Source organism: Parus major, chromosome 10 (genome assembly GCF_001522545.3).
Source record: "Parus major isolate Abel chromosome 10, Parus_major1.1, whole genome shotgun sequence".
Lineage (NCBI taxonomy): Eukaryota > Metazoa > Chordata > Aves > Passeriformes > Paridae > Parus > Parus major.
Window position 1 is genome coordinate 17359883 of NC_031779.1, and position 13086 is coordinate 17372968.

Sequence of the window (13086 nt, forward strand, 5' to 3'; positions counted from 1 at the left end):
AAATCCTCAGCAAACAGCTGACTCACCCAGCCAGTGGCAAACCCCCAAGTCTGCCCAGAGCCTCACCCATCTGCATTGAGCTGTCACAAAATGCCACCAGAGTGACACCTGAAAGGTCCTTTTCTTGGGGAGACAAGTACAAAGTTCCCATTAGATATGGATCAAAAAATCAGCCTAACGTTGTAATTGGCGTAATTAAACGTGCTTTGAACCCTTGAAGGAAGGGCACACGAGGAAATGACACTGTAAAACAACACGTAATGACAGCGTGAGCACAGCAATTACTCTTTGCAGGCTTAAAAGGCAACTGGAAGGTAACAAAGAGCAGGCCAGTCAAATCAAAGCTTGAGACAGCACATTAAAAAAACCCTCCAACAGCCTTAAAATTGTCTCACTTCAAATTTGCATTCTCTCTCCTGGAGATGATTGCCACCTTTTGATCTCTGCAAGCAAGACAAATTATATTATTGTGATTAAAAATTCAAGTCTTTCCGTTGCCCCAGTAAGCAGGACACACACAGGGCACAGCACCTCTGTGACAAAGGTGCCAGAGATCCAGAGAAGGGCAGCTGCATTTCCTTCCTGAGACATCTCAGTTTCTGGGCACAAAAAAGTTAAAATCATAAACTGCCATGACTTTAAGGGATGCTCAGCTCCTTCATCCAGAGTGCAGAGCACCAGCTGAGCAACACAGCCCAGACAAAAGCTGCTCTCCCAAACTGAATGGACACGCCCATAATTCGATTTCTCACTGCACATGCAACAAAATTAAAAGGGGAGGGGGGAAATCAAGTTAATTTTACCAAAACCTAATTGTGAAGGGAAGCCAAACAACCACATCTCTCCTTTTCCTTTCAATAAAAGCTGCCTCTGTCAAAGCCTTAACATCTTGTAAGTGCATGCCAGCAAATCCATCTAAAGCTCAAACATAGAATTTTATTCTTCTGTGACTGCACAGCAGAAGAGATCATTCCTCCTTTGTCGTGCGGGGATGATTTGGGCTGAAAACTGGCAAGAACCGAATTTTAAAGCTGGGTCACTCCTTTCCCCCTCCTTTTCATCCTGGTAAGATCTCAGTAGCAACCTTCAGTCAGAGTCAAAGGGGATTAGGGAGAGGTTCAGGAGCAGCACAGTGAGAAAACCAGAAGTGTTACCTTTAGTAATTACCAAAGGAAGACTTTCATGGTGTTACCATAGGAATTAATCCTTATATTAATATTTAAAGCATGAACAAAGCTAGGGCTCTGGAAGACACGATGTGGGGAAAGTAGCAGTTTGCCCTTGCAATGCACAAATTCTAATTTGAGAAAAAGGGGGAAAAAAATGTAAGCTTGAGACCCCTAAACTGTGCTGTCTGGGTGAGAGGGTGAGCTCAAAACCAGAACCACTTCCTTCCCCATGACATCTTCTCAAGCAAGCAGCCAAACCCACCTAGATTTTTACAAGTGTCCACAACTGAACTCCTTTCTATACAGCTTCTTGGAAATAAACACCAGCAACACAACAAAACATGGTTTTCTTAACCAAACCATGCAAACTATGAGGCACTGAGGCAGCAAAGAAAGATTTCTTTCCAAATTCTGCAGCCTTGTTCTTAGTAAAGATGAAGTTCAGCACCATAGGGATGAAAAAGGAGGACCACATGTTAAACTGTGTCTTAAAAATATTAAAAAAATATCAAACAACCCCTGCAGATCATTGCTTCACAGCAAGCCTGAACAGCATCTTCTGAAGCAAAAGCTGAGCAAACCTCAAGCAGCCCCAAAAGAAGATGGGATATTGGGATGAAATTCCTGGCTGTGAGGGTGGGGAAGCCCTGGAACAGCTTTCCCAGAGAAGCTGTGGCTGCTCCATCCCTGCAAGTGTCCAAGGCCAGGTTGGATGAGGTTTGGAGAACCCTGGGATAGTGGAAGGTGTCCCTGCCCAGGGCAGGGGGTGGAATGGGATGAGCTGTAAAGTCCTTTCCAACTCAACCCAGTCCATGATTCTATGACTGCTTTCAATAGAACAAAATCCTGTGTAAGTGCTGTGACATGGCAAATGTAATTAAAATACAGGTCATGCAAGATGCACAGAGAACAGAAAAGTGAGGCTCTAGATTAGGTCTCTCTTTAAAAACTCATTATTTCAAGACAGCTTGCAGATTTCAACACCACTCCATGCAAGAACTGTGATCTTCAGTCTCATTTTCCCTGCCAATTTTCCTTAGTCTTTTGTGTTGTTTTAACAAAAAATAAAACCCAAAAAAAACCCCAAAAAACCCACTGTGCACCAAATGCTGCATTTCTAAACATTACACATTTATTCCCCACTCTACTGGTCTGTTACAAGGCTTCTTCTGGATTCATTCTCAAACCATTTTAAACATTTGGAATATCTCCCATGTGGGGGAAGAGCACAGAGCTCCTGGTCACTGCAGAGACATCTCAGAAGTGGAAAAATCCTTTTAGCAGCCATTTGGTTAATAAAGACCAGGCCAGGGAGGAGAAGACCTTATTTCCTTCAATTTACAACAGAAGGTGAATGTTTCACTTTTCCTGGCACGTTTGAAACAATCTGAATTCTAGAGTTGTATGGCAGCTTTGAGATACGAAAGCAGATTGCTCAAGGAAAGAAATAAGATTTTTAGCTCTTATGGAGTAAAGTGCATGTAAATCAGTTGCTGTGGTTAAAGTGAATAATCAAATTCTTCAAAGCCTCATGCAGCAGAATACTGCAAAGAAGTTTGGGGGGACCATGCATGAAAAGGACAGGAAGAGTAATAGCTAATAAGAGAGTCCCCCAATTTCCTAAAGCTGATGTCCTGAGCACATCTATGACAGCAAAAATAACAAGTCTTTTTATTTTTTTTTCCCTGTTAGCAACAGCTATAAATGTCATCAACAGTACCAGCAGGAAACCTCCACAGAGGGTAGGATGTGAAGAAATAAGATGCTTGCTAGTTTTAGAAACCATTAAATTTGCCATTTCCACTGAACTCCTACAGTCACTCCTTCCTGCGAAGTTCAGGGACTCAAAAAATAAAAAAGCCATCCAAGCAGAAAGAGAAACTGCTTCTGAGGCAGGGAACTGTCACCAGCCCCTCGTGGTGACACCCCAGCCTGGTGGCATCACCGCTGGACACTGCAGGCAGCAGGAGAGGCCAAATTCCTCTGGGTCTAGAGGTTCAGAAAGTGAAGTCCTCTGTTCTCTCCCAAAAAAATACAAGATGATTTCAGAGGAAAGACTGCACAGTCCAAAGGACCTTGTTCTCATGCTCCCATGAAAAATCTCCCTGCTCTGTCTTAAGTGCCAAAGAGGAAGGAGCATCTTTTTGGAGAGCTGTTATTTTCTACCTTCAAAAAGATACTCAGCACCACTGAATTCAGTCTACCAACTTGTATTTTCCTCAGAGATACTGGCTAAGTTTATAAACCCTATATATTTAACATGCAAGCTTGAGTAGAATGGGAAGCCAATGGGACAGAGACCATCAGAAACGTTCCTGGCAGTTTAAAGAGCTCTCCTTTAATGTTTGGGGACTGAACAAATCAACTGAGCACTCAAGATTTACAATTAAACCCAACTCTTGCAAAAATGTCATTTCAAGGACAAACCTACTGCTGGAAACCTCTAAAGAATCCTGTGTGAGCAGCACGAGAAAAATCAGGTGCCTTCAGCTTCTTCAAATACTGCAACTTGCTGCAGTCATGGGGTGTTTTTGCCTTTATGGTGGGACAGCAACACACAGACTGGCTTGAAATGCCTCGGCTCAGGTCCCAGGTACAGCTTTACTGGGGAAAAAAGCAAGTGTTTCTCACACCTTCCCACTCAGGCACTGTTTTCACACCGCCCTGCACTGCAGACACCCACAGGAACCATTATCTGTGAGCCTGGAACTACCCACTTTAAGGGAAAAAAAAAAGTGAGATCTGTCAATGGGCTGCCAAAGGCCCAAAATAATTTTAAAAGGCAGTAATGTCAGCAACGCTGCTGAATAGCAGAGCACTGCCTGCTTGAAAGGCCAGATCTTCACAAGCACCAGGTAGAACAACCCCAGATAATACAGCTCCTTCATTCAGCAGCTTAAAAAAAATGTAATTTTTTAAAAAAAAAAGTCAGCTGAGCTGCCTCATGCAGCACCACGGATTCTGGTACACTGTCACTTTGACAAAGATTGCTTGTTAATACAAAAAAAGCAGGAGCAAGAACCAGCTCCTCACAGTGCCTTTAAATTCTCCTGCAGCTCAGTTTTGGAAGGGAACAAACCCAGGGCTGCACTAACCTCTCCACGTTCCTCCTTCCCTGAATGTTGTGGGGATGGCCAAATGGTTTTTGTTTTAAAGGTCAGAATTTGAAACAGGAACATTAATGGTTTCATTATCCTTAAAGCAGCATGCACTTTTAGGTTCACCTGCAGAAAGTATTTGACAAACAGTGATCAAAAATAAGTTTTCCCAGGTAACACTAAAAATCCAATAGCTGAGAACCTGAGTATTTTGCATTTTGAATGAGAGGATGGTCTCCCCAGCACAACACTGCCCTTCACAGACAGCAGAGCCAGAGCAAGGCTCCCATCCCCAGAATTTTTTTGCAGCCTGTCCCTGATATTCTGGGAGCTATTTTATTGAAGTGTCTGCTCTGGAGCAACTCTTGAATCTGCTGGCAGCAAATGCTCATCAGGGCACATCCCCTCGTAAAGAAGAACTGTGGATATGGTACTCCAGGAGCTGCTGGCTGCAGACACATTTCAGTGCTTCCCAAAGACAGGAATCTGCAGTTTCTAGTGAAAAATAAAGAGTCTGATGGGTTCATTTGACAACAGCACTAAATAAAGCAAAGATTCCTGCAGAAATGCATAACGAGAGCTGCAGGTAAATGAGGTTATGATGCAGCACAGGCTCCAGGAACCAGAAAGCCTGGCTGGATTAGCAGGGAGAAAAGCAAAGCAAACATCTGCTGCAGGACTGGTGTTTAAATAGACACTACCTAGACTTCAAAATGAGAAGTTTTCAATAACTGAAACATTAAAGGCCTCTCTACTGTCCATACTACTTTACCACCCACTTAAAAAAAGTTGGATAGCATTCCCAAAATCCATCTTCATGATTTAGAGGCCGTTCAAGAGTGTTATGGAAACCTGCCTAATTCGTCCAGACAGTTTTGACAAATCCAAACCAATGTGTTTAAATGTTTAGCAAGGAAACATTTTTCAGGAGATGTAATACCTTTTATTAGACCAACAGATACAAACAAGGAGCCTGAGGGGCTGGGAAAGCAAAGAGACTGACAAGCTTTCAACATCTAAGTCTTCTTTTCCAGTCTGAAGATGAGCTGTTGGCCTGAAAACCGTCCTGCTCAGACTAAATAATATTAGAAAAAATTAGAAAACTTGGTCCTTCTCTAAATTCCCTTCACTTGTACACTTAAACTGTCAAGGCTTCACCACTAAATCATTAAATGATGAATGTAGCTTTGGACTGTGTGCTTGAACACAGCGAAAGGTTTGCAAATCCTTTCTTTAAACAACCTAAATCCACATATGGAAAGTGTACAGTGTCATCCCTTTTCAACCTTTGCTTCCCTGCCCCACAATGTAATGGCAGCCTAATGTCCTGCACCAGAATATCCTGGACCAGAAATGGCCCAAGCCTCGAGCTGTGAATGTGCTGCTCTGCCCAGCACTGCTCAGTCCAGCAGCCAGGGAACACCAGGAGGATGCCTGTTCCTCCAGACTTTAAAGGCTTTCTTGGGAATGATATGACTTCTCTAATTTTTTAATGGCTTTATTACACTTTTTAATTAATCATCTTAATTAACGATAAGCAGCTGTGTTAAAGTCTTAAATCACTTTTAGCCAGAATTCAGCAAATTGTGTCATTATGTCATAAGCTGCTATTGGGGAACACAGCTTGGGAAAATTACTGAAATTTTAAATTTTGATAAGCTAATTCTGATATGATTCAATTAGCAAAGCCTAGGAGAAGACATTTTACAGAAACCAGAAGATAAAAAAAGATAATGACAAAGAGTCAGTATATGTCTTGGAAAGTCCATACAAAAGAAAAGATGAAAATATATATATTTGGATATAGATAGATGTATAGAGATATATATATGTATAAGGACTAAAAATATGGACTAATTAACATAAACAGCAATAAATCAATAACCAATAGAGGATGGAATACTAATTAATGAAAGAGAATGATGTAATTCAGAAAGAATGAACATTAATTTCTTTGTTTGCTAACGAAGTATAAATAGGTGAAAAAGTTTTGCATCCATGTCTGTGCAGAGGCCAGAATTTTGCCAGCCATTCACACAACTCCTGGCCAAGAATAAAGCAGTGCCTTGCTAACATTAAAAGACAGTGTTAGAGAGTTTTATTTATCCTTGCAATTTTGAAGATTTTGGCAACAGCTTCACAGGAAAAGTCATTTTTCTGTTGTTGCCTCGCAGCAAGGTTGGGATGGAGGAAGCAGCACTTACAAAGGCTGTCACCACACACATGGCACACTGGAAATTCTGTCATCCCAAAGAGCATGGAAGAGGGAATGCACAGAAAGTCACTCTGGAGTTGTGTTGGGAGCAACACGGCCTCAGTGGAATGAGCCTTTGGAATTCCTGTGGACTGCAGCACCATGAGGGGTGGCTCCAGGATGGGAACATCTCACGGCCCTTCTGGCTTTCTGAATGAGTCATTCTGTACATATTGCACAGCCTTTTAAATTGTCTGCCACTGGGGACATCTGAAATGATGTCACCTAATCACCGCCAAGGACAGCCCAGGGCTCCTCCATGAGTTGCACCAAGGATGTTGCTGGGTATGAGAAGCTCACAAAGACCTTCACCAAAGGTCACTTTTAATAGAACCAGAGAATCCCAGAATGGTTTGGGTTGAGAGGGACCTTTAAGACCATCTCATTCCACCCCCACTGCCATGAGCAGGGACGCTTTCCACTATCCCAGGTTGCTCCAAGCCTCATCCAACCTGGCTTTGAGCATTTCCAGGGATGGAGCAGCCAAAGCTTCTCTGGGCAACCTGTGCCACGGCCTCACCACCCTCACAGTAACAAATTTCTCTTGAAAATCTAAATTAACTCTGCCCTCCTTCAGCTTAAAGTCATCCCCCTATGTCCTATCACTGCATGTCCTTGTCACAACTCCCTCTCCAGCCTTCCTGCAGTCCCTTTTAGGTACTGGAGGCTTCTAAAAGGTGCCACCAGATGTGTCTCTTCCACGGTTTGGCATATTCTGGGACAGTTTCACATTACAGACACCACCACCGAGGACGTGCTCGATGGGCAGGAATACAGATACACCCTGCTGGCCTACTACTCCCAGAATTTGGCCACCCTACCCAAAAAAAGCAAACGATGCTGCTGCCAGGGGATCCTCTCCAACAGTGAGGCACGGCTGGACAGCTCAAGCTGCAAGAAAACATCAGCACTGTGACAACTGGCTCCTCGATTTCCCCGCTGAGGGAGCAGAGACCACAGCGAGGGAAAGCGAAGGAGGCCCAGAGCTGTGCCCATCCCTGCATCTCGCCTCACACCCATGCAGTTCTCAGAAGGGTTTGATGTCCCTGCCAAGCGGCTGGCTGTGATTCCAAGGAGACCTGGAGAGGCTGCCCAGCGCTGGGCGGTGGCTGGGCACCCAGCCTGTGCCACAGAGGCCAGCCAGGAGCACAGAGCTCAGCCCTGCAGAAGGCAAAGCTGCAGCACGTGGAGCTCTGAGAGCGCCTCGAGGCTCCTCTGCACTGCCCTCACCCTCAGGAGGGGCTGCAGCACTTCCAGCAGCACCAAAACCTGTGCCAGGTAAAGGCAATCTGCAGTGAGACTCAGCACTAACAAACGCTCACAAGACAGGCATTAATTAAAGAGGTATTTTAAACATCAGCTGTGTCCATCCCTCCCTGGAAAAAAATGAACCAAAACCAAGACCAACTAGGAGGACTTACAGGCTAACAGTACCTTAAATAAGAAAGGTCAATTTTGCATGTGACTTGCATTTTAATACTGTATTAAATTATATATATTTTTCACTGCATCCCTTAGTAAAAAAGAGCCTTAAATAGATGCCTGAGGCCTTTTGGGCTGTTATTAACAGAGACAAGAGAGTTTCAAACACACACCCTGCAGGGATCTCTGTGCACGTATCCAATTACGCACATTTCTGTTCCAGAGTCTCCTCCTGATAAGTGTCTGGAATAAACTGAGATTTCTTCAGCATGCAAAACTTCTGGGGATGAATTTAAATGAGAATCTCCAGCATTTTATGAACAGTCCCTTAAAAAGAGGCAAACTAAAAGACAAGATTCATTGTCCAAAATAGGCTCTAGGTAAGGTTTTGTCATAAAAATCCTGTATGACTTATGGGAAATGTCCATTCCATGGAATGGAAATTGGAAATGGAAACTGGACAGGTATAAGAAACTGCTTTCCCATGTATTTAATAAGCCAGATGACAGCCTGTTTAAGTGGTATTACAGATTGGGCAGAGCTGTCTCTAACCAAGCACGCTGTCCCTGCCCTAGGAGATCTGGGGAAAAGTCAGAAATGTCCACTGCCAAAAAAGAAAAGCTCTATTTTTTGTCATGGAGGCAGGACCTGAAACCATGTGCTGGAGTCAGAAATGGGAGAAATAAAAATAATTTTAAAAAAATTAAAAGGAAAGGAAAAAAGAAAAATAACTTGTCAAAAGATACTTTATTACCACAGAACCTGAGCCAACTGTACAAGAAGGCTTTGCAGCAAGCAAACAGCTCTGCCAGAAAGCTGTGAGAACTTCACACTCAACAGACAACCAACCTCGGCTCTAATCACCACCTCCAGTGCTACTCCAAGAAAGATTTGCTCAAAATCTGCAAGTTAAAGACAATTCTGTTTATAATTTATAGTCTTGGGATGGCCAAAAGCACTCTCTTACCCCAGAGGAGAAGCCATGAGGCTTGGTAACAATACAAAAAGAAAAAATCAGCAAAGAAAACACAACAACAACAACAACGACAAAATCCAACAAAAAACCCCAACTTCTCTCTGACTCTAAACTCTGACTCCAAACTCCAAGCCAAAAGCGAGGTGACACACAACAGGCAAGTACAGGCAGAGCAGAGAGAGGACAAGGCAAAAGGTGAGGCACAAACACATGCACCTGCCAGGGACACACAGGGGAAATGGGGCTGCAGACTGACAAAAACCAGATGAAATCAAACCAAGGAAATACAGATCCTTCCATCACACCTTATTCCTTTAACGTGGTGGCCTTGCAAACTGAATTTGTAAAGCACAGGCCCTTGCAAAATACGGAATTCAGGTAGGGAATAAGTGATTTTCCTAAGTTTGACCCTACAGAGACTCAGCATCAGGCTTTGTTGCCCCGAGCTTTGCATTCCAGCTGTGGCAGAAGTTAAGGACAGAGGAAAGACAGCACCTCACGTGGGTGCACACTCCAGGAGAGTTTTGTATGCTGATGCTTTAGCAATCCTGCCATTCTTAATCACCACCATGGTGAAAGGTAATGTGTTTGCCCATTATGGCTTACAACTGGGAAATATTTATGGAACGAGCAGCACGTTAACATGTCTTTATTTCCTGCAGTTAAACGAGGCTTCTGAGAGTCCTCCCTAATATTGTGGACATTTGTTTCATTGCATGAGACTCTGTGCTCAGTTTAGGATTAAACTGTCATAGGGGGATTTACTTATTTAACTGAATACTTGCTTTCTGAGAGAGAAATTCCAGTTGTCTGCTTCTCAGCTCTATCTAGCCATCAATACAAGCCAATTTCAATTTCAGGTTTCCTGAATGCCTGGATTGAAAGAAAAAGAGGTGAAAATAAAAATCCATTTTTTCACAGGAAAAAAAAAAAAATCAGCCAAGACAGACAACAACAACAAAACCAACAAAACAACCTAGCAGCATTAAAATAACCACACATGTTTCTTCCTAAAGGTATTGAGAAGCCTCTTCTGCTCAGCCTTCATTAATTCCAGCTTCTTTAAACACACAAACTTGTCAAAGTCTGACATGCAGAAGGGACTCTTGCAGGCCTGTCTTTTGTCTGCTGTCCAAACTTGTTGGATGCTCTGAGTGGCTGCAGAGTGGAAATGAAGCTCTTGTGGCACAGCCCTCACCGCCCCGGGCAGATGAACACCCAGCAAGCACAGGAAGGCAAACTCCCTCTCAATGGCATTAATCAGATCAACAATTATTTTCCATAGTGTCGTCATGTTCAAGCATAAACATGCTTATCTTTGTGTTTAAGATACAGCAAAGGCAAAGCCCTGCTGCTCAAATCCCTTTTTCATGTCTGATTCTGTTGTGGGAGCTGTAATTCTCTGCAGAAAAATGGATTGAGGACATGGAGTAACTTCATTTTGTCCTTAAAACTCCAGCATTTTGAAAAGTGTATGGAATTGCAAATACTAGTAAAATTTAGGTGAGTTTTTTGCTATTTAAGTTTCCATAGTTGATGTAATACTATTTATTTTAAAGGCTGCAGGCAAAGGAAAAAGGAGAATATTATCAAGGTAACACTATAAAAATACCATGTTCCAACTACAAAAATGATTATTAACAACAAGTTTTTAGGAAACAGCTCCTAAACTGTTCACTTTTCAAAACTGTTTCTCATCTAAAAAGCCCTTCAATTTTAGTATTCACTTCCACAAGCCCAATTAAACAGCTATGATTAAATACCAAACCTCCCCTTTTTATACAGAAGAAAAACCCACAACACAAACAGAATGAGTGGTGCAGGGCTGGAGTGAACACCAGCCTAACTTCTACCTGCAGCTTCAAGGGCAAGATAAGATCATTTGAGTATCAGAGGTAAAAAGGACTCCACAAAGACACAACTCCTCACCTTCTGAAATAAGTGACATCCAAGTGTCTACAAAACTCTTGGAAAGTTAATAAACTACTACAGGAGTACCTTTTACTCTGTCAAAAACCTAATTAAAGCTGCTGGCTTAAAACTAAATACTGATACAGACTCATACCCAGGAAATCACATTTTGAACAAATAAAAAAGTTCAGGGAGCTGGGTGAAAGCACCAGGCTGCAAGTGCTCCACTCTCCTGGCCTTGCCAGTGCTTAACAAGTGTTCAGGTTTTAATGAGCCTCCATTTGAGGTTAGACTGGTTCAGCAGGTCAGCTCCATCACCACTTTGGGGAAGTGGAAAGGCCTCTCAGGTTCAGGAGCAGCCCAAGCCTCAGTGCTGAGGCCAGCTGGGGTTTTCCAGCCAAACACACGGGTCAAAAGCCAGAACTGCAGTTAGGCACAGATTAATCAGTCCAGCCCATCAGTGCCATTAGGCACAGATTAATCAGTCCAGCCCATCAGTGCCATTAGGCACAGATTAACCAGCCTTGTGACTCTATTCAAAGCCTGGAAAGTTCTCCTTCAGGAGGGAGGAGAAACACAAATCTAACAAAAACTCTGAGAGGCAGAAACCCTGATCCATCACTATTACTGATCACCAGAAGAACAAACAACCCTACAACTGCCCTTACAGCTTTAGACAACAGCAGAAAAAGCAGAGGTGTCTTTCCACCTTTCCCACCTGCACACACCTAGCCCCAGGCCAAATCTCTTCAAGAAAGTATAATATAAAAAACTCTTGGCTTCATGTTGCATTGTTCAGGTGTTCCCTTTCTGCTGCAGTGCCCTTTGGAGTGCTGTAAAGGACAAAGCAGAATTAAAGAGATGGAAGAGGAGAGAAACAAGATGAGGCATTCTCATTAAAAGCAACCCAGTCCCATGCATGAATTGAAAGTTCAGCTGACAAAAATATTTAACATCTTAGTCTGGTCAGGGAAGTTTTCCACTCAACAGTTCATGTTTCCAGGACGTGGAGGAGGAGGAGGAAAGCACAAGATCTGTTGGTGAAAACCAAGAGACAGCACCTGCTCACACAACTGGGTCCCAGGTTTGGGCAGCTTGAGAAACGTGTCCAGTGGCCAGGTGAGAACTGAAGCCACTGACCTGGCATTCCCCAGGATTTCCTAACACAGGAGGGTCCCTTTGGTCTCTTGTGTCCAAGTAATGTTTTCTCACAAACCACACAGAAAATCACCAGCATCTCAGAAGCTCTTGCATAAGTTTATTCAGGCTGATATTACTGAAATACACACAGTCAGATGCCCATTTCTTTACCTGATACCAAAAATAATCCTGGATGCCATGAAGCTTCATTAATCACTAGCATCAAGTACAAAGCACTAACCTTTTTTAAAGTGCTTTCACATACAGCAGGAAGGGCAATACTTGAACCTGCATTAGCAAAGGGAAAGGAAACACTACAGATATTACCCTCTCCTGCCAGCAATTAAAGAGGCTCTTCATGGAAAAGCTGCTCTTTACAATGTTTGCCCTACTTAGCATTAGCTCTCAATTAGTAAGAGGCAATGCTCCAGAGGATGGTAGGAATCCAAAGAAAAATATTAACAGGTAGAGAGTGGAGGCTGAAGGCTGTTAAATGAGCTCACGAGATCCTCTGGGTGGCAATAAGAGGAAAACAGGTTGTAGCAAACCAAATGCTGCTTGTCAGTGCAAGGCACAGCAGTGAAGCATTGCAAATCCAGCAAAAAAGAAAATGGTCCACAAGTCTTCTGGCTGCAGGGAAAGACTGAAAAGCACCAGAAATTAAAGTCTGTGGAGGAGATGAACCCAACAAACTACGTAAATACACACCAGGCTGTGCACAGGGAAGAGTAATGCCACTGGTTTGAAAGGAGCCAAGGTATGACCTGTGAAAATATGACTAAGATTTGTAAAACAATAACCTAAATGTCAAGGAACCAGTTAACAGTGTAACTAAGGTATTCTTCTCTGACCCAAGGGCAAGACACTTTCTGGCTATAACTTAAAAGGGAAAAAACCAGAAGTGCCAAGGGACTAATGAAAAAGTCACTGGAAAGTGGTTGAGAAATGTCTACAACACAACTGCAGGATGAGCAAGAAGGAAGTCCTGAGCTCTCCCTTGGGATTTCAAGGGAGGGGAAAAATAAAGTTTACAGATGTCATCTCAAGTCCAATTACTCTTTTCTATTATGAAAACACCCTGCCCCTTTCCATTTAGGAAATTTCAGGTTTACTGCA

At 43.0% G+C, this 13086-nt stretch overlaps 1 protein-coding gene across 1 annotated transcript in view; it reads right to left on the minus strand.

Moving 5' to 3' along the window:
* Positions 1-13086, minus strand: part of CHSY1 (chondroitin sulfate synthase 1) — a 77388-nt gene that overhangs the window by 34783 nt on the left and 29519 nt on the right. The window lies entirely within an intron of this gene.